Consider the following 21,501-nt stretch of genomic DNA (forward strand, 5'->3'; position numbering starts at 1 on the left):
AGTAGCTAGGTTAAGTTCTAGTTGGGCTTTGCCCCTCTAATTTTCTTCCTGGCTAACCTCACAACTTTCTTGTAGTCCTTCTGAGCTGCCTGCCCCTTCTTCCACAGATCATGGACTGCCTTTTTTTCTTGAGTTGCAGCCAAAACACTTGAGCCAGGATGGTCTTTTCCCCAAACATCTTGTCTTTTGGCACATGGAGACTGCCTGCTCCTTTGCCTTTAGGATTTCCTTCTTGAAGAATGTCCAGCCTTCTTGGTCATATTTGGCTACCGGTACTGTCTCCCAAGGGACTCTGTCAATGCGTGTCCTAAAAAGGCCAAAGTCTGTCATCTCCAAGTCCAAGGTCCCATACCAATTCTCGTGATGCCCCTCCTTACTTGTCAGAGTCAAAAACTCATTTCATAATTGCTGTGTTCAAGACAGCCTCCAGTCATCACATCACTGACCATGCTGTATCATTCCTTGGTCAGCATTCCTTGGTGGGCTTTCTCACCAGCTGTGCCAGGACATTATCTTACACACAGACCATTAACCTCCTAGGCTATTTTGTCCCTATTATGTTGCATTTCCAGCAGACATCTGTTAATTTTAAGTTCCCCACAAGAGCAAGGGTCAGTGACTAGAAGACTTTTCCCAGCTGCTTATAGAGTATTTCATCTGCCTCTTAATTCTTGTTGGGTCATCTGTAACACTCTCACCAGGATATCTGCTCTGTTGGTCTTCCCCTGATTCTTACCCATGAACACTGAACCCTATTGTGACCATCACTAAGCTCTAGATAATCATGTGTGCATGAAACACAGGGCTACCCAAAAGCATCTCCTTCCTTGCCTATCTCTTCTGAAGTGTTTATAGCCATCTGTTGCAGCAATCCAGTTGTGTAAATTGATTTTAAGGTAATCTGTGTAGGACTTCTTGCCTTTTTTTCTCTACTGACCCATAAGGCTTCTGAGAACTAGACTAATTACTGGTTTCTAGTACTGCTTGAGACGGTGTTGCAGGAACTTGAAAGATGTCAGAAGCAACAGTATTCACCCTCAGGGATGAGGGCAGAAGTCTGACCAGGCAGTTTCTTTATATTTAGCAAATCCCTTTGTCTAGTCTTGTCGAGTATTTGTTATGCATTTATTTTTGTGTCAGTTGATAAGCTCTGTGTGGTACAAAAGGAGATCACAAAAGACAGGCATGAATAAAATAAGACATGCTAGAAGGTAAGAGAGGGAAGTGAAATAACTTTCCTTTTCATCTTTCACTTGTCCTTAAGCTGTCACTGGATAAGTGTCTGATATGACTGGATTTTACTTAAACAGCAGAACACAAAGTAGAAGGAACTGCTTGTGGACCAAAGAAGGGTGCCAATCTGGGTTCTGATTTGCACATACATTTAGAGAAATAAGCATCTCTGAGTGTTTAAATGCAATGGTTTAAAATAATTAGGACCTTCACAAACATATTTCCTAAAAATGCATTTTCAGCATTAACCTAAAGCACAATAAAAAGCTAATACATGGGATGCATAGGTATGACATCAAGAGGTTGTCTTCTGAAATTATTTTTAAAACTTTAGTATCACTAAAGCTGTACTACTATAAGGTTGAGTCTACTGCTGAACTTCTTACTCAGGTGACTCATTCCATGGTCATAGAGATTTGGCTGGATCCTCTCCTTCAAGGATTTAAACACTTGCTTGTATTTTCCTGTTTGTTTTTTTTTCTTTACAGAGATATGAAAACTAGCTCTTCTAAGTGTGCAGTTTTTTAAACTTTGCCTCTGTCTTCCAGTTTATCATCTTGGTCTGATTTTGCTGAGAAGAGCTTGAATGAGATGGTTAAAAAGGACGCACACATCAGCAGGTGCTTGGACCTGAATTAGTAGAATTAGACCAAGGCCTTTGCTTTAACTTGGCTTTAAGCGTTCTACTGAGACACTGTTTCTTCTTTAGTCTGTTTGCACCAGACTTAATCCATCTGGTAGTGCAACCAGAGAAGTTTATGCCGGAACCACTGTTGTACACATATGTTGCAGAACTCAGTCCACGGGGGCTATTTAGTTACTAGAGACATTCTCAAGTAGCATTTCTTAGGCCTCTTGCTGAGTGCATGCTGAGCACAGGATGTGAATCCACTGTTGCTGTGCCAATTTTCATTAGATGGAATCTATGCTGGGGGGAGCTTGTAATTTCCATGTAATTTGCAGATGGGATGTAGAAGTATATGAGAGAGGATGAATAATTTATGTCTGAATTCATAATATTAGAGCAAGAACCAACTTACAATTAACTTATTCTTGAAGTCACAGGAAAATTCACATTGTGGTGCATAGTGAATACATTAATTAATTTAAAATCTATCAACATTAAGTTGCCATGGGATTGCTAATGAAGCAAGTTAAAATACGTTTGGCAGTGTGAAAAATCCAGCATTTTTATCTTGTAAGACACATTTTCTAGACTGTTGTTTTTAATTAATCCAGTGAGTTTGTCCACTTCATATAGTCAGTGAAAAAAAAGTCTTGTTTTCTGAAGGCCAGCTGGGTCTGCCTTTATTCTGCAACTTCGGATGTTTCTTTAGTGTCCAGCTTGTGGTAGGTGGTGCATGAGAAATGTACACAGTCAAGTTATTTCAGTACAAATATTGAAGGAGGAGATTCTGCCCCTTACTCCACTGTGGTGAGACCCCACTTAGAGTACTACATCCAACTCTGTGGTCCTCGGTACAAGAAAGGCATGTCTTGGCAATTTTTATTGGAAAAGCCTGTTGGAAGCAAGTCCAGAATAGACCACCAAAATGATCAGAGGGATGGAGCACCTCTCCTGTGAGGAAAGGCTGAGAGACTTGTGTTTGTTAAGCCTGGAAAAGAGAAGGCTTTGGAGTGAATTAATTGAATCCTCCCTCACAGTATTTGCAAGAAAGTTGGAGTGGGACTTAATCACAAGAGCACTGTGAATTCAAGACCACAGGACAATGGGGAATGGATTCAAACTAAAAGAGAGTAGGTTTATATTAACTATGGGCAGGAAGTTCTTTGTGTGAGAGTGGAACAGGTTACCCAGAGAAGTTGTGGATGGCCCATCCTTGGAGGTGTTCAAGGCCAGGTTGGATGGAGCCCTGGGCACCTGGTCTAATGAAAGGTGTCCCTGCCCATGGCAGAGGGAAGAGGTGAGGCCTAAAGTCCCTTCCAATCCAAACCATTCTACGATTCTATAATCTTACATTCTGTAGTATTCTGCTACTTTCATTGCCAGTCATGTACAATAGCTATAACTGGAACAAAGATCCAGTTTCACAGCAAGTTATAAAATGCACTATTTCCTAAATGTTCATTTAACCACTTTACAAACAGAAATGCAAACAGTAAACAGACATTGCCTTATTTGAGGTGAAGCTGTTTGGCAACTTTTTTCACAGCACCCAGAAAATTATAACAAAAACTTGCAAATATATTAGATAGGGAGATTCTAGGCAGAAAATGTGCTGCTCCTTGGTAGGAATTAATTTGTGTCACACAAACTATTCTACAAGATGTCAAGAGACACTCTGTGGACAGGACCTTGATTTTGTCTCTAGCTGAGTCACCACAGTTCCACATGCATCCAGACATCTTTTAAGACAGCTGTGAAGCGATGAAATGAGTCCCTGCAGAATGTGGCAATCCTTTGACCTTATCCCATCGAGGACTGGAAGGTAAAATAGTAACCTTGATTCTGCCACTTTCTGCAAAGATTATTTATCAAGCACTATGTCAGCTCTGAAGGGGAAAAAGAAGGGAAGGAGTCAAGGGAGGGACTAATGCAGATCTGTTTGCACTAAGGGTGCACTGAAGAACCCAGAGGTCCATTAAGAAACAAAGTGCTCTCGCTATTACTGTCCCAGCCATCAGCTTAACAGGTCTGATGTCATAGCCACAGGATCAGTGAGGCTAATTCAAGTCCCAGCGCTCCTTCACTGCCTTGCTCACCAGGGAATAGTTGTAGGGTTTTGTTTTTGCTCAGAAATATTCTTTAGTATTCAGATAAAATCATATATATCATTTGGAGGTACAGCATGGATGGCAGTGCTGTTTGGAAGTAGTGGAGAATGAACAGGATAAAATGACACTTGAGACTGTTACAGGGTGTTCTCTCTGAATTTCCTGCCTTTTCGATTTCTCTCCAGAACCTGCATTTATAATTGCCTGCAGTTTCTCCCATTATATCTGACACTGGCCTCCTAAGCAAGTTTTCAAGTTGTGGATAGATGCAAGTGAGAAATGACCTAAAGAATATGGCCATGGGGCTGAGATAGGTATTAGTGTGGGAAATGTAAATCAAACTTCCAGGCAGGAAATGCAGACTTTTATAGAAGACTTCTATAGCATTTTATAGAGCAGCAAAAGATACTTGGGGAAGGAGAATGTGAAGACTTATTTAGCCTCAATTTCTTTGCTATTACACTATTTTTAGAATAATTTTTTGAAGTATTTAAGCTGGGCTTTAATCACATAGGTGATTACCTATTGAAAACTAGGTTACCAGCAGCTGTAGAAGTTTCCTTTTTAAATTACATTTTTTGACAGATGAGTGCTGTTGGTCTCACCTGAAATGATACCTAGCATTAGGGACTGTGCAGTGTTACCAAGTTTTCAATCTTTCAGTATTCCAGCAGCTGAGTCAGATTAAAAAAAGGCATTTGTTTTCTCTGTAGAAATTTAATTTATTTTGTAGTTCATTGTTCCCATTGATTCTGTTTGAAATGCAAATAATGACAAAAACGATAGGCCAGCAGCTGCTGCCGTGAGACACTCACTCCAAATGTAAATGGGGCACACACTGGGACTAACCCCCTGTCCTTGTGGCCTGAAGGGGTTCTGTCAGGAGTAAAGCAAGCAAGTGCTCCCAGGAGCTCAGGAAGTGAGCTGGAAGGCACACTGCAAGGAAACCAAGAGTATGATTTTCACCTTTGTTTCTAAAAATACTGATTGCAAAGCTGCTCAAATGTTCTAGCTAAAGACAGCTTTCTACAGAATTCATGTTTTGCTAAAATGTCTTATTTTTCCTTATGTGAGGGATTTTTCAGATATAAACAAACATGTAAATCTTACCTCCCTTTTGCTGCCCCCACAATTTCCAAATTGAAATGGTGGAAAAAATTAGTTCCATTTAAAAGCTTTTACCAGGAAAGCACTGTTTCCCGCCTTTTGTAAGACTGGTTTTGTCAGGGACATTTTCACAAAGGTCTCTTTTCCCTCAGTCTGTTGTGGAATGGGGTGAAAGGAGGAAGGTTTCCACAGCTGAGACAAGGGGACTTATCCTGGCCACAAGTAGTAGCAACAGGTGCAGCCTGACGTGCTGATACTGACAAATGTCCACTCTGCTGGGGACTTGCAATCAGAGAATGTCCCGGATGGGTGGCTCCTTTGCCCCAACAGCTAATACCTGCTGGACACGTGGGCAGCACATGCTGCTTGTGTGTTACTTGATGGTATTGCATGTTTGTGTCAGTTCACATACTCCTCATGTGAGTTCTTGCCCCTGAAAATTACAATTTGGAGAGAAAGGAGACAAGGATCAAGAAGAGAAAGGGATGAGCGAAGAAATGAGGGCAGTTTTGTAATTAATCAGCACATGCATATTCAACATTTTGCAGTGTTGGTGGTGCAAAGGAAAAGAAATTCCATGGTGTTAAGTGGGAACCTTATCCTCATTTTAAGGTCAGAGAGCCAAACCTTCCCAGGTGATCTGGTTTGTTGCTGCTTTCCTATTTCCTTCCAAGTCACCAGGAGCTGCATGTATCCATCAGTGGATTTGGCCAAGTGAAGGCAGATACTTGCAAGCCATCAGAGTGTACCTTAGTGGTGCAATTTGTCTGACTGGTGTTCACATCTTGGGTTTACAGAGAGTAAAGATGCAAACATTTGAATAAAGTTGTTCAGAGCCAGAATTAAGATCTTTTGTAATCTCTTGTGAAAGGTCTAGAATTTACTGCCGTGCAAACTGTGGAGATCCATGGCAATCCATAATATAAATTTAAATGAACCTATTGTTTAATATATTATCTGATGGCAAGATAAAAAATGAATGTTTTTCTTGGAGATTAAAATTACCGAAAGAAGGGTACTGTAGAAACTGTAAGCATGCATATGGATGAAGAATGGCATATACAGTAAGTTTGATAATAGTGGTAAGATAAGATAAGTGGTAAGTAAGATATTTGGAATGAGTACAAAAAATGTGGGCATGTCAGTGTTGGCATAGATCAACATTCAGAGAAATGAGAATGAAGCACCATCTTGCAGGTATGTTAATACCTAGGAATATTAACACACAGAAGTCAAATGAGGGGAAAGAGAACTGTAGCACTGTAATTAGAACTTAAGGTCAGACCTACTAATTGATTTTATGCTCATGAATATATTCTTCCCACAGACTTAGTGTGCATACACAGCTCATGTGGCTTGAAAACTGACACATGCTCTGAAGATATAAATGAGCCCTTGATATTTTAGGAACTCTGATCTGACTTAGTTGAATATTTTAAGATGTTTCTGAGAGTTTCTTGGATTAAATGAAATATAACAATGCTAGTTGAATTCTCAGTATCCCTAAGCAGATCATGAAAGTAATTAATAGAATTCAAAGGAGAGTTGCATGGGATGTCTTATATTTCGAAATAACAGCAAATAGACTGTGTCTTGATGATACAAAATATAAGTCCCCACGCTTTTACCTCAGTGAACAGCAGGGATGTGTTTACAGTTGCAGATCAAGATCTAATACTCACAAACAGCAAATAAATTAAATCAATAAACAAAGCCAAAGAACTCATGGTTTCATTTTATAACAACCAATCCAAGGATAGTTTGCAAATAAATGTGCCCATTTTCTGGAGATTCTTTCCTTTTATTTTTTCATTCTTTGGCTCATAAAAGAGAGCCTTTCCCTCAACTGTAAATATCATCATGAGGGTTTTATGGATGAACAAATCAAATATTAGTGTCAAGGTCTAATACTCTTACCAGACAATATCTTTGCTTAGAATTTGTTCACCCTATGCTTTGTTGTCATCTAAATTAGAAATAAAAGCATATGCGCTCTCACCTTATTTGGAGAAAAGAGGCAAAAGAAGACCTGTTGGAAATCCAGGAATCTTGATGAGAACTGTGAATTAAGGGGTGTTAGGGAGGGAGCTACAGACATTGTTTTGAAATCTAAATCTGATTTATTCCTACCCTATTAGTGATTACCTAAAGCACTGGAAAGCATGGGTCTGATCCACCAGGTTTTTCCTAGAAGCGATGGGGAAGTAAATTCACCTCAGCAAATCTGCTGATTGTCACAGAGGATGGGTCCTAAAACTGGGATGCAACTGTGGATTCCCGATGTGAACTATCCTGAGACAGTAACAAGGCCCTCTCTTGTCTGGGTAGAACCTGCTCTGTCAAGGGTGATCTTAATGTGCTTCTAAAACCCCCATGCCTTGCAGATCAGTAAATGGGTCTTCTTCTGGTTCTCTCCTTTAACTGGGTGTATACAGGCAGCTTTAGGATAAGCACTGAGTGTATCCATCACTGCAGTCCTAGTAAAACCATAAACATATGTATTTTTTCATTTTATATTTCTTAGCTGTGTGCAGAGAATATTTAAACCTCTTTATGGAAATACACAGTCTCTTACCCCATGCCTACCAGCGGTCATATTCAGTTTTAACTTTAGCATTCATAAAAAATGAATGAAATTTTGCCCAATGACCTATTAAAAATTGAGTAGCAGCATATGGGATTTAGCCACATGGCTAGGCTCATGTGGGGAAAGCCCCTGTAACCGACAGCTCTTCTTAAAATCACTGGGGATTTATTTTTCCCAGGTGTTTAAAAATCAGCTATTTCAGTGGCAGTTCTTTTTCAAATGAGGAAGGTACAGGTTATCTGGGTTTTTGTCAGTTTGGGTAGGACTGCATAGTAGTGAGGGGAGTGGGATATGGAGCACATCCTGTGGCACTGTGTGAGCTAGAAGCTGAGTGACAGTAATTTTATGTACCAGCTGGTAGAAAACCAAAATCTTAAGAAAAACTGTGCACTGACTGTACTTTAAAAAAAAAGTCCCCAGAAATGACCTTTAAGTTAAGAAATGCAAGGAATGTAGAATACTCAGAGAACACAGTGAAATCTCTCCCTTTGAGCAGAGGTGATGTTTCCTTGCTCCCTGTCACCTCTGCAGACCTAGTGCATACCTTTTCTTCACAGTAAGACAGATATGGCTTGAGGCACATTCGTTCTGAATTTGTACAGTGCTTGACTGCCCTAATGCCACTTTTAGACTTGACTTCCTTCATTTACCATATACACATCTGTTCCTGGACAACACACAATGCTACACCATCATATCTGAATCAGAATTATGTTTTTCTCTTGCTTTTTCTAGAGGTCTCCTTCAAGGTATCTTGAATTGGAGTTCCTTTTGTGTGTGCCTATCCAAAGGCACACTATTAAAGATTAGTAATATCCTCATGGAGTCTTGCCAAATGCTACAAAATTCCCACTTTTGCCACTTCAGATTCGGCAGAATTTTTGAGGGGAAACCCTGCAGGAAATTTTGAGACTTAGATAAATCAAAATGTAGATGTTCGTTATTGGTAGATGTTTTTTACTTAAAATTTTTCCACAAAATTACCATTTTTCTGCAGGATTTACCACATTCCGTCATTCTCAGCTATGTGAGAGCTGAGGGTTTTTTCCATGTTATCTGGATTTTCTGCTTTAAGAGACTCCCAAGATCTTTTTTCTGCCTCTTGTGTGCCCTGTTTTTTTAACAGGAGAAACACAGCATTAAGATAATTTCAGCAGTATGACCCTTGAGGCTACTTGGGTGAGAATCTCCAGACTTCAAGACTCCTGGAGCACATTTCCAGCTGCAGTCTGTGCACAGAAGCAAAGGCAAGGCCTGAAGAGGGGCTAAAAACTGTTCTAAATTCTCCGATTTCAATAGAATCTTTATATCTATAGTATCCACTCTGCATTGCTCGATTGCTAGCACTCTAAATAAATTGTCAGTGTCCTTATGAAATCCCTGGATGGAATATAGATACAAGACATATTTTAAAACATGAAATGAAAGAACTGTATTTTAATTGCAGTCCTCATTGCTGTATGCCCATATTAGCACATCAGCTCTATTAAAAATACTCTCCCAACACATCTATAGATTCCAGTTTGGACACTTAGAAATGTGTTGTCTTGGCAATGTGTTGCTGGAGGCTACTTGGTATCAATTGCCAGCTGTAATTAGAAAGATGAAATGTGTTTAAAACGTTGGTGATCACCATTCTTTGTGCTTATACCCTAAAGCATCCCAACAGGATGTAAGCAAGAGGAATTAATTGTAATACAGAGCCTAGCATGAGCAAGTTTCTTTTTTAAGTTCTCTAGGTGTCAGATTCAGAAACAGGAGTTGCCAGGGGTAATTTTTTTTCACAGCATGATGTGTCATCTGTATGATGAAACCAGCTTTAATTATTCAGTTGGTGCCTGCAAACGGTTGCTTAGTGATTGTGTCCTTTCTGTTCAAATCTGCAGTAAAACTCATTTGTGTGCTAGGTCACTAGCTGTTTTAAGTCCACATGACCCTGGTGATGTAATTGGCATACACTAAGAAAACCTAGTTAAAAATATCTTTGTCAATTTAATACTTATTTTTTGTAATACTTTCAGACAAGACAATGCTGACCAATAAAAGGGACATCTCATGTGTTTTTCAGTACACTAATTTCTTTTCTACAGATGTCTTTATTTTTACTGATGGCTCTCCTGAAGAGTCCTTAAAATCACCCCTACAGCAATTTTACTTTTGGAAAGGACTAGATGAAGCTGATCATAAAATCATTTGGTAACTCAAGAAGACAAGCCTATGTGAAGTTTGCACTGAAAAGACTAAACATCTTTATATTCAAATTATGATTATTTACAAAACCTCAGCTTTTTCACAAAGCTCCATTGTTCACTTAAAAATACTCAGACTGAAAATAAAAACACAGGTTGTTCTCAGTGGGAGAGAAAGTGTCAAGAGAATATATCCATAGCAGCTTACGGATTAGTCTCCCAAGAAGAGCCTGGTCTGTTCATGTGTTGTGGAAGCAGATTTCTAGTTACAGGGCACCAGGTGGTCACCTAGGGTTGATATAAGAAGCAAACAGTGCCACAAATGCTATTAGTAGTGTGTAATGAGATTAACTCCCCATAGTATTTACAATATCCTTGAGGTTTTTTTTCCCTGAAGCAGCGCAGGGCTGATAGCACCCCTTAGACAATGAAAGAGTTTAATCTTTCATTGTTGTATGCACATAACTCATCAGCATTAATGGGAGTTAAGCATGCACAAAAGGGGAAGAATAAAGCTTGGAAGTTTAAGCAATCATAGTATGATAGAGGTTTCCAACAGTTTCACCAAGGACCAGGCCAAAATGGACTATTCCTACAGGGTGATGTTAAGTATTTTTTGAGATTTGTATTTTTGAGGCATAAAGGGTGATCAGGGGTTCCAGAATAACAGCAAAGATTTAGTAAAAGCCAGAAAGACTCAGCTGCAAGAGACAGAAGCTAAGACAGCGCTCATATTTAATTTAATGTTTTGCTTTTTATGACAGAGTGAGGTTTTGCTTCCTTTCATTTTAATGCAACTAGCTCTGACATGTGCTGAGTATTGTGGTGGGCTTTCTGGGAGTTGGGTGAATCTTAATCCAGCAAGAGATGATACAGTTCTCCACAGCAGTCCTTGCACATGCAGAAGTAAACTGTTACACCAGGTGTGAGTTCTGCTTCCTCCTGTAAAATGTTGCTGTGGCTGCTTAAGCAAAAACAATCCTCCCATCCCAGATCTGCAAGGGTAGTCCTCTGTTCCTCAGCTCAGAGGCTGCCTGAACTATTTCTGGGGACATCTGCTTCTTCCTAAGGAGAAGATTTAACAAGTTAAACACTTGAAAATTAAAATAGGTGTTTTCACCACTAGATCTTTTCCTCACTTATCCTTCTGTACAGAAGTTGGTGTAGGGAGAGGGTATAGGGCCAGTAAAGAAATAAAATCATCCAAGCTGGTGCTTGACTGGTCTCTTCAGTCTGTCCACTTTGCCATTTAGAAGGGCAGTTTTTGCTGTCACACTTGGTGGTTCATTGATTTCTAGTTTGCAAGTCCTCTGACTTCTGTTGGTGGATATTTTTTTCTTGTATCAGTGGATATCAGCTACCACTATTTGTTGTTCATGCATTGCTTTTTGTTATTGCAATTTTAACGACTGATAAGGTTAATTGCTTTGTGAAATTTTAGGATAAGTATTAGGTATTAAAAGACATTGCCTTTGCAAGATAATGTTTGAATATGGGTTTGTATTTCCTGAAGACACTTGCTGGCTTTTCCCTCTCTCCCTGTTTTTGATGCTGTAATTAAAGGATAGCATTGTCTTTTTCTGCCTTCTAATGTAGTTCAATTATTTGTACTTACGCACATCATCTGAAAATTAAAGGCCAAAGACTGGAGGGACTACTTCATGGTTTGTTTTAATTCCAGAAATGATACCCAAAAGTATGTTCCCTTTGTGCTGAAACAGGTGTGCCTTCTCATTTTCTTCTTTGTAAAACCTTGAATTAATTAATAGTACTTGCATGTATTGTACACAGAGGCAATTGATTTCGTATCACATTTGCAATTTGTATAAAACCATCACAGTGGAGAACTGCACACATCCAATGAGGAATCAGAGAATGAAGGTGTTTTGAGACTTAAGAGAGTCTGTCTCTTGTCTCTACTGTGGGGTAGAACAGTTGCTCTGCTCTTTCAGACCAGGAAAGTGGTTGCTGCTAGAAAGGGACAGTGAATTTAATCCAGAAATTGATTAGCAACACTGCTTATATGTAAAGCAGAATAAAAGCTTTGGGCAAGTTGTGCTGTGGAGCTGGGAAGCCAGGTGGCTGCCAGGGGAAAAGCTTATACCTCGTTCTCATTAAAGGCTTACAAACAGAACATCTTGTTATATTTGGTAGTGGTTGCAGAGGCTCAGACATATTCCACAGCTGGTGAATTAGTTGATAGTAATACTATGTTCAACAGAATGCCAGTTTTCTAACATGTGCAAAAGTAAACACAAGTATTAAAAAATACAAGTTTTCCACTGTAATACAGCTATGATGATTGTGTGATTTCTTCAGGGAATAGCAATAAAGCTGTGATTTTACTTGAGAAAGAAGAACTTCACAGTTCTTCAAAGACCGCCACTAGGTAAATTATGTTTAAGGAAATATTTTGACAAAGAGCATAGGGGTTTTCTTGTACATAACATTACAATACAAATATCAAGGGTAGATTATTAACTGTGGGTTTTTTTCCCCAAGAAAATTTACTGATTGCCAGATTGTAGGAAGATTCAACCATATGTAGTTTTAAAATACTGCAAAGTAAAATGTCTAATCTGCAGTGCAAGGCTCCTGCAACAGCCTTAGAGCTTGCAAACAGATCTGTCATTCATTATTCATGGACTGCCAAGGTGAGGAAATCCTCTCTGATTTGAACTAGGGGGAAGAATAAAAATTATATCTAAACTGAGAAATCTTAATAAATACATGGCAAAGAAAATGTGCCATAGGGAAAGAATGGATTCCCTATGAGTGAAGCCCTTGTAGGTTGTATTGACTTGTCAGACTTTCAACAGGAATGGCAGATGAACTTAAAACTTAATTGCATATAAGGTAATGACACCAAGACCAGAAATATCCTCCAGAGGATTTTAATTGGAGCTTTGGGTTTGGCTTCAGCTGCCATAGCAATGAAAACCCATTAGTAAGAAGGCTGCAGCAATTTAGAAACATTAACAGTAACCTTCTGAAGTGATCAAAATTCAGACAATTCTCCCTAAGGAGAAATAAAAGACTGAAATTGTATTCAGGTAGAGATGTCTGGGAAGAGGAAGGGCAGACTTCTGAAATTATTTTTTTTTTCCAAAATATTCATTCTGGCATTTATCCATTTGCTGCACATTTTAAATTTACATCAGCTTTTCCCTGATGCTGCTGTGCTCCATTTTCCTTATGAAGGTGGGAGTTGCAGTGAAGTGTAAGGAAGCATCTGCAGAGTGTGCTGCAGAGAAAAGGAAAAAACTTCCCTTCCCCGGCAGTCAGGATGGTGTGGGCAGAACAGTACAGCCAGGCACTGCAGCACAGGGAGGTAAAGTAAAAGGATGTAAAAAAGAGGTTTTAGCAATGGCCACATTTGAAAGGAAATAAAATAAATTTAACTGAGGTTGTTGGGTGTTGTTTTGAGCTACAGGAAGGGTCTTGGCTACTTGGTTAAATACCGCTAAGGAGAAAAATAATTGCTGCTGTTCCCTGTCTTGTTTTCAACAGCAGATGTTTATAGTCAAAGAACTTTCTCCATTCCTCATTGACCTCAGAGGCAATATTCCTATGTAGTACTCTTGGATTTGAGGTAGATGCTGAGAAAATTAACAGAAATTGGAAAAATCATACTTTGTTTTACGAAGTGATTAAATCAGATAGTTTGGTTGGTTGGGGTTTTTTTTTGTTCATAAAAAGCAGCCCTTGGAAAAAGTGCCAGGCATATTTGATGCACAAATCTGCTTAGCATCTTTAACAGCCTGGTAAACGGTTTTGTCTGTAATGTGAATATCCCAGTCACTTGGTATAAAAAAGAACATTTAAGCTTCTAACCAGTCCTGTGAATTATGAAATATGATGTATTCAATAAAGGGTGAAGTATGAGGTAATGAACCATAGGGGTGTTGAGAAAGAAGTAGCATTTTTTCCAGATAAGATTTTCCTTGGCTATTTGACAGTTGGGATGTAGGAGATTAGCTTTCTGAATAACTGAGCAAAGTTAAAATACCACATTGCAGGAACTATTTAAAATAAATTGTACTGGGGAGTGGTCTACTCTGCTCAGGATTATTTTAATTCCTTGGTTGAGATGTTTTCCAGAGGTAAAAGAATAAATTTTCCTTCTTTCTAGAAAGAGATGGTTGTGGAAGAGGTCTGATATTGCGCAGCTCTCCTTCTCTCCCTGGTTAATAACACTCCAAATGCAGTTTCAGTTGAGGACTTTTATTGACCTTCAGGACTCATGAGTCAGCACTGCATCACTGCAGTCTCCCATCGTGGTGTGTTTTGGCTGCCAGTTTCTATGCAGTACTGGGGCACTGTGCTGTGCTGCTGAAAAATAAATCTCCAGGTCCATAGATCAGTACTGCAGTGCATCAGAGAGCAGTCATTGTCATTTTCTATGTGGTTAAGATTTAAGGATAGGAGAGAGATTAATGAGAGACAGTGAAAAAGCCTAAAAATATAGGACTGACTGTGCTATACATGCCATTAATTTACTGTCTTGCTCTTAAGAGCTTATTAAGATTATTACTTGTAATGGAGATGAGTAACCTAAGACAAATGCTTGCAGAGAATCTCACATTTACCCTCCTGCCTGCCTCAATTTTATGACATGCAGAATCTACAAGAGGAAAAAATGAAATTGCTTGGCTTTTGCCTAGATAGTTCCAGTGAAATTTCTCGCAAAGTTTTCTGTTTTCTCTTGGCATTTGAAGCTAGAGTTTCAAGGTCTGCCATGATAGCATTGTTAGTGTTAAATAATATTTATATCTTAACAGTCAGACAAGTAGTTTATGGATGAATTTCAGCTCTGAGAAGTAGTGAATGGGAACCTTAGGGGGTCCATTAAAAAAATCCATTATGCATGGCTTAGCATTTTAAGTATTCAGTATTTTCTAAAACACAGCATAATGATGTACTTGGAGAACTAAAAGAATTGTCTAGCTACAGCACTAAATGTTAATATTTCTGTTTCCACGTAACCTTGGAAATTGTTTCCCTATATGTATTTTATGAGATCAAAATTCTTTCACACTTACCAGATGTGTTCTAAAGATAAAATTAATTGTGAAGGTAGTTGTTTAGAGATCATAGTGTCTATAGAGTTTTAGTCTACAAAACCAATACATGGAAATACTCAACAACAAGATTAGGATACACATTTCAGGCAGCCACTCTGAAACTGTGAATGTTTTGGAGGAAGATCTTAAATTTGAATTATCTGGAGCATTAATAAGTGCTATTTATTGCCTTGAAAATAATGGAAAATGGTATGTAGTTCATATAAAAAGGATCAAAGGGCAAACCAATTGATGAATGCAGCAGTTCTCTTGCATCTCTGAACTGCTTTTTTCAATGTTGGAGGAGTGATTAATGAGGGAGCTGATGGCTTCAGGTAAACAAATTGTTGGTGAAAGTGCATGTCAGACACTTGGTTTGGAAAGAGGTGCTGTCTTCTCAAATCTACACTGACTACAGCCATGATGTTGGTTAAGGCAGATCTCATGACTAGGAACATTGCATGGTCCTCTAGTAAACACCCGTTACTCTTCACTCTCTTTCTACCCTGCGATTCAACTGTGCTTCTCTTTAAACACTCCTTTTTCCCCCCTTCCTGTAATCACAGGGGATCATTTCTCGGAGTAGGATCATGAAGCTGCACTCTCCCATCTGGAAAGCGTAATTCCAGCTGTTCCAGTTCAGATTTATGTCCTGTGCTTGCCATCCTCTTGCTGAAATCACTGCTGTGCAGCTAAATAGTGGTGTACAAGGCTTCTGGGATTTAAGCTTCACCTGTCATGTGAATTGTAGATGACACAGGTCAATGGAAGAACAGAAATGGCAGAGTCAGAGACAGCCATGCAAGGCTCTGGCAACATATGAGAAAGCAAAGAGTGTTGCCAGCAATCTGCTGTCTCTACAACTGGTTAAGATATTGTGTAGTTTCCCCAGGAAAATGAAATCTTATGTACATGGGATAATTGGTTGTCCTAGGATGGATCAGGAATGTTTGATTCCCTAATGCAGGAAGTACTCCAACAACCAAAGCCTGTCATTCACTTCACAAAGAGACGGGTCTTTCTTTCCATTGGTAGTGAATTTAAGTCCTCCACAGCAATGACTTCTAGCTGAACTCATTGAATAAATTGATGCTGTTCACTGACTATTGGTTATATTTTTTCTTCAGCAAAGTCAAGATAAACCCATTTATTGGTAGCATTGGATTCCACTACTACTGCAAGTTCAGTATACAAACAGCAAGTGTATTTTCTTTTTTTGACTGTGATTTTATTGAGGTCTTCAGAAATATTTGTTTTAAATTTCACTTCTGGTCAAAGCCTCAGTGAAATCAATAATGAACAGCCTAGGCTACTTGGTTCAGTTCTTGTAACATATTCCTTTTCTCAGGAGATAAACCTATTTTAGTAGACATTAAAATTATGATATGTAAACTTTTCTTGTTACTGTACTTCAGACTGATTTGTTTCAGCTTTTCAGAGTAGTTTTTGATTTTTAATGTTTTAGCAGTCCTTCATAGAGTCCTGAAATTGTAAAGTACTAAGAATTATGTGGGAAATACCATTTTCTGAAGGTGAGAAATGCGAGTTGAGAGTAGTAATTTGCCCGACTGTAACAGATGGGAGTGAAAGGCCAGCAGTTTGCTTCTACTTGATAAATGGCTGTATTTTGACAGTAAATTAGACGTCACACAAAGTTGGCAAACATGCAAAAAATCAATATCTAATGTGAAAAGATGATACAATTAGTCTGTTGATCAACAGGGTGTGAAAACAGTGATGTAATGTCTTGAATTACCTTCAGGATATTTCAGGGGGAATGGTCACAGAGCAGTGAGGTCCCCTGCAATCACTTGTAGTTCTTGCAGCAGCTCCTAGCACAGCTCAGTTCAGAAGTCTGCAAATATTTGAGAATAAAGTTAGAGGCAGAAAATATGAATCCAGCTGTGAAAATTAGTGCTAACAGGTCAACTTGCATTCTCTCACTGCTGCCTAAGAGTCCTGAGCAAGGATGGGTGAACTGGGTTCGTGTACAGTAACTGGAGGCTGCATCTTGCAGTCGCTGTTCAGACTGCATAATCATCTTCTGTCTAGCCTCCCACTTTGAGGGCCCTGTTACTATCTGCAGGTATAAACCCAAATGAGATCTGACAGATAAGGACTTACCCAAGAACAAAAATGAAGTTGAATGCAACTAGCTTTATTTCATTAAATAAATGAGAGCTTAAAAATAAAAGAATACAATATGCTGTAGGACTTCAATAGGACTACAATAACCTGTAGTTAATAAATTGGTGAAAGTCAGATGTGGATAGGAAAATTGTTTAACCAGGCTCCAGCTGAACTCTATGAAGCTCAAATATATATTTAAGCAGGGAGAGGGAGAAAATAAACCAGAGATTTACGCTTTCTGGAGAGTCACAACACAGTTCAGTGTTCCAGCTGATCAGATGCAAGGAGAATAACTTTGCAGAGATAACACATAATTCTCTATACAAAGCGTGTTACATTAGATGTTAATCTGAACTAACCATACATGTCTAGAGCAAGCAGGTTTAAATGATGGCAAGGAAAACAGTCACACTTTGCAGTCAGTGTCATTCTTCCAAATCTTTGTCTGCATCAGAGGGCTCAGCAATGTTAGCTCCTTATTAGATTTGTTCACAGCTGTCACACCACCTCAGCATCCTATAAGGTATATGGATTTTATTTTCACCTAGAAATGTGTAAAATATTCTTATATTTGTACATATGTAGGAGTTATTGCTGGAAAAAAATTATATATATATATATATATATAAATATATATATATATATATATATATATAAAAAACATACCTTCCTTGCAGACAGCCTAAATTTTAGAAGCAGTTGGGCTGAATTGAGCCCTGGAATCTAGCTATCTTCTGTGGCATAAATGAAGTTATGCTTGTGTTATGCATTCCCCATTGTGTCATCTCCTGCAGAGCTTTCAGACTTTCCCTGGAAGGAGCTTTTCTGTTCCTGTAGTCCAGTGCCTGGATATTAGGCAGCCATTTCTCTATCAGGTCTGCAAACCATTTTCTTTTTGCTTGCAGATACAGAACTCCAGATTTTTACAACATCAGAATTTGCTTTCGTGACTAGGAAAAATCAGTACCTTGCTTAATGCTGGACATTTGCCTATCTCTCCTGCTTGCAGTTTAGTTCACCAGGAAGCTTAGAATGCTTTGGTATCCCTGTCTCAACACAGACGGTGAAGGGGATTGAGTGCTCAATATCATTTATGCAGGATTTCTTCAGGTAATTAATAATTGCTGTAAAAGGGAAATCTTGTTCCTTTCTCTGTGGCCTGGAATTGTTGTTGTGATGTGCTTCCAGGCAGACAATTGGGATGTTTGGGGGCTGGTCGCAATAATAGTACTATTTGACAATTTATACCCATTGATGTTGGTGTTGGAAACAAGGAAAAATAGGTGTAATCAGTTAGCACAAGACATATCAACCATCAGATGACCAGTCATCCAGACTGTGAGTACTCTGTTGATAATATAGAACAACCACGAAGAACACAACGTTAACACATTTGATTTTGCAGGACAAATTTGAAGTCCACGCTAGAAATAGCAGATGAAACAGTGAGCAGTTTGAAGTTACTTAAAATGTATGAGTTATTAGATTACTGTTGGCTGTGCAAAAAGCTCTTTTTTTCCAAAGGAATTTATTGCTATAAATGTATCATGTGCGAGGGATATGATAACCTTCCAATAACTTTCATCAGACTTGGTAAATCTGAAACAGATTGTCATTGAGATGATTCTTGAACATCAGTTACTGCTTCCCAGCACAGTGACTAACAAGCCCCAGTACTGTCTTTCAAGAGTCTTAGGATCCCTTAGAACTCTAGGGATGGAAGTTCTATGCTTCGTTTTGGAGGATCTCTCCCCTCAATGTACAGAAATTCCTCCACAAGACAAGGGGCAGCTGGGGGGACTTGGGCATTGGAGCTACTTACAAGTGCAGAGCACTGAATGTTTCTAGCTGCAGAGAGGTCATGCATATTCATGGCTTGTGGGAGGTTTCATTAGCCAGGCTTGCAAGCTGTGCCATCTGTTAATACCACCCAGCACGGCGACTGACGTAACACCGCAGTCATGTCTTCTGGCAGTGAAAGGATGCTTTAAAGTTCTTTACAAAGAAAAGCAAGAGATGTTGAAAGTTGCCAGAGAAATGTGTTCGAATGCTGGATCAGATGTCAAACTTCTTCAGGGAGGAGGAATACCTTTAGGGAGAATACTCCTTTCACGATTTCTGCCAAGAGTCACCACAGGAGGGATTTGCCTGCTTCCTCTCTGTTTACTTTGTGTGGGAAAGTCATTGATAGGGAACAAGGGAATGCTGATGTCTACCTGGAGTGGCAGGAGAAACTGGTGGGAGCCCCTCTGTTGAGTACCTTGTTGCATACAGCATGCACACCCATGGGCTGGATTGCACAGGCATGCCCAGGAGAAAGTGTGTCAGTAGTAATCCTTGGTTAAACAAGACATGAAGGAGGACTTGATTTCTTTGCCTTGTCACTCATTTTCATTTTGTGTTTGCACAAATTTGACATAGTCACTGTTAAAAGGGGCTTTCATGTTCATGCTGCTTGACTGGCCTGAAAAAATTAACTGTGTAAGTTAGGAAATCTATTTAGCCACTTTTCTAGGAAATGTGACTAACACCATCCCCATCTCAATAATCACACAATAAATGTCATTGATATTTGGATGAGCAGGGGGGCATTAGGATCCTGTGGCCATAGGAACTGGGGTGATGAATGCAGAAATTACCCTTTAAGCAATTGTCACATGCTGTTTACTTCTTGTCTCTAATCTCATTCTGAATAAAACGACTGCCAAGACTCTTTGCTCATACCAATTTTTTATTTGAAGCTTTAATTAAGAAAATCAAAAGATGAGCAGATACTTAGATTTCTTCCAAATACAAGTAGTATTTATATATGAAAGTCTTTAGAAGGGGCTTTGACTTGCTTTCCAGAAACTACAAGCAGGTAAAATCTATCCACCCAATCACTTCTGTGCAACGTGGAAGTTCCTCCCTTTCTTCCTCTATCAAGTCACAGAAATATCTGTCACATGTGTAGAGATAGGTTGCAAAAATTCAGTAGAGTTAAAATAACTCCAGATCTACACAAGTCTTGGATTCTCCCTCTCCATCTGTAATTTAGTAAGTTGCACTCTCTTGGCAGTTTTTCAAGAGCTGTTGCTGCTTTCTGCTCCCACACAAGGATAGTTAATTTCTGTCTGATAAAACTGTTCCCATGGGAGACTTTCCTTCATTCCAGCTGAGCATCACAGGATATCAACCTGGGCACCAAGCCTGTGTTACTCTTACAAAATTGCAAATAGCTTTTCAAAGTCTTTAAATTTCTCAAGCGGTGACATGGGACCACATTACTGACACCAGCAAGCACGTGCAGACTTCCCAGCAAGCAGGTGCAGACTTCCCAGGTGTTCCATGGGATGGGAGCTGCTGTAGTGACTCACACCATGCCAGTGCTGGGTCCTTACCCTGTGTGACAATCAGTAACATATTTATGCCAAGGAGTTGAAGAGGGAGACAGTCACACATACATCTCTGAGTGGGCACCATGTATATGGTGCAGACAACACATCTGCCTCTGGAACTCAGTCTCAAAGGCCCATGAACCCACCCAACCACTAGAGCAGTGTGTCTGGCCCATGGAAGCATAGGATGTAGGTAACCATCACTGGTGTTGGTCAGCAGGACCTGCAACTCCTCAAGTCAAATGATTCCCAGATACACAGATACACAACTTGGAGCAGCTTCAGTTAAGTCCAAAGTGTGTGCTTTGAGCCTGGTGAAAGCTGTGAATCTTTGTCTAACTTTGCATATGGCTAATTGAATTACTTTTCTGCCTGTGTTTAATGTGTTCATGTCTAATGATATATGAGGCTTTGTCTGGCCAGAAGCAAAGTATGTGTTCAGCGTCGCCAACTATTAAGCAAGAAATTTCAGTATCTGCCAAAGGGTGGTGATTTCTTTCATTTCCTTAGCAGGCTAGATTGACTAAACTCTGCCTGATCTCTCAATTTAAGGGAAATCTGAAGAATAACTAAAATACCAGAACACAGAGCATCTTCTGAAGTAGTCTGCAGTAACAGAGCCATCTGGTAGCTTTATTGACTGTAGCTTTATATGTGGGTTTCTGATAGGCAAGGAAGCAAAACTATAAAAATTAATTGAATTGCAGAGGGTGGTACCAGAACTGGATGTTGCAGAGGGAGAGAAGTCTGCGCTCTTCCACTTTTGTAATACATAATGTCTCCTTCTTTCAAGGAAGTACAGCAAAAAGAATATATATTAAGAAAACAAGGTTTCTTCAAACTAAATAGATTATTATCCATACGTTTCTAGGCACTGTCATGCACAAGACAATAGACAACAAGCCTATCTCTTGTTTTACTTGAGAGCACTATTTTTATTTTCCTTCTCCATCACTTTCTGTTATTTGATTGTGGACTCACATGGTTATAAATATAGAGATTCCTCAGAGCAACAGCAACAGACGCAGCACAGTGGGAGCTCGGGGGGCAAGGAGGGGGAAGAAGGCAGGAGGGGTGCA

The 21,501-nt window shown here is 39.3% G+C and overlaps 1 protein-coding gene across 1 annotated transcript in view; it reads left to right on the plus strand.

The window, feature by feature from the left end:
* The window catches only part of MAP1B (microtubule associated protein 1B), a 72,611-nt gene that overhangs the window by 25,217 nt on the left and 25,893 nt on the right, over positions 1-21,501 (plus strand). The window lies entirely within an intron of this gene.

Source organism: Lichenostomus cassidix, chromosome Z (assembly GCF_008360975.1).
Source record: "Lichenostomus cassidix isolate B80296 chromosome Z, HeHo_3.0, whole genome shotgun sequence".
Classification (NCBI taxonomy): domain Eukaryota; kingdom Metazoa; phylum Chordata; class Aves; order Passeriformes; family Meliphagidae; genus Lichenostomus; species Lichenostomus cassidix.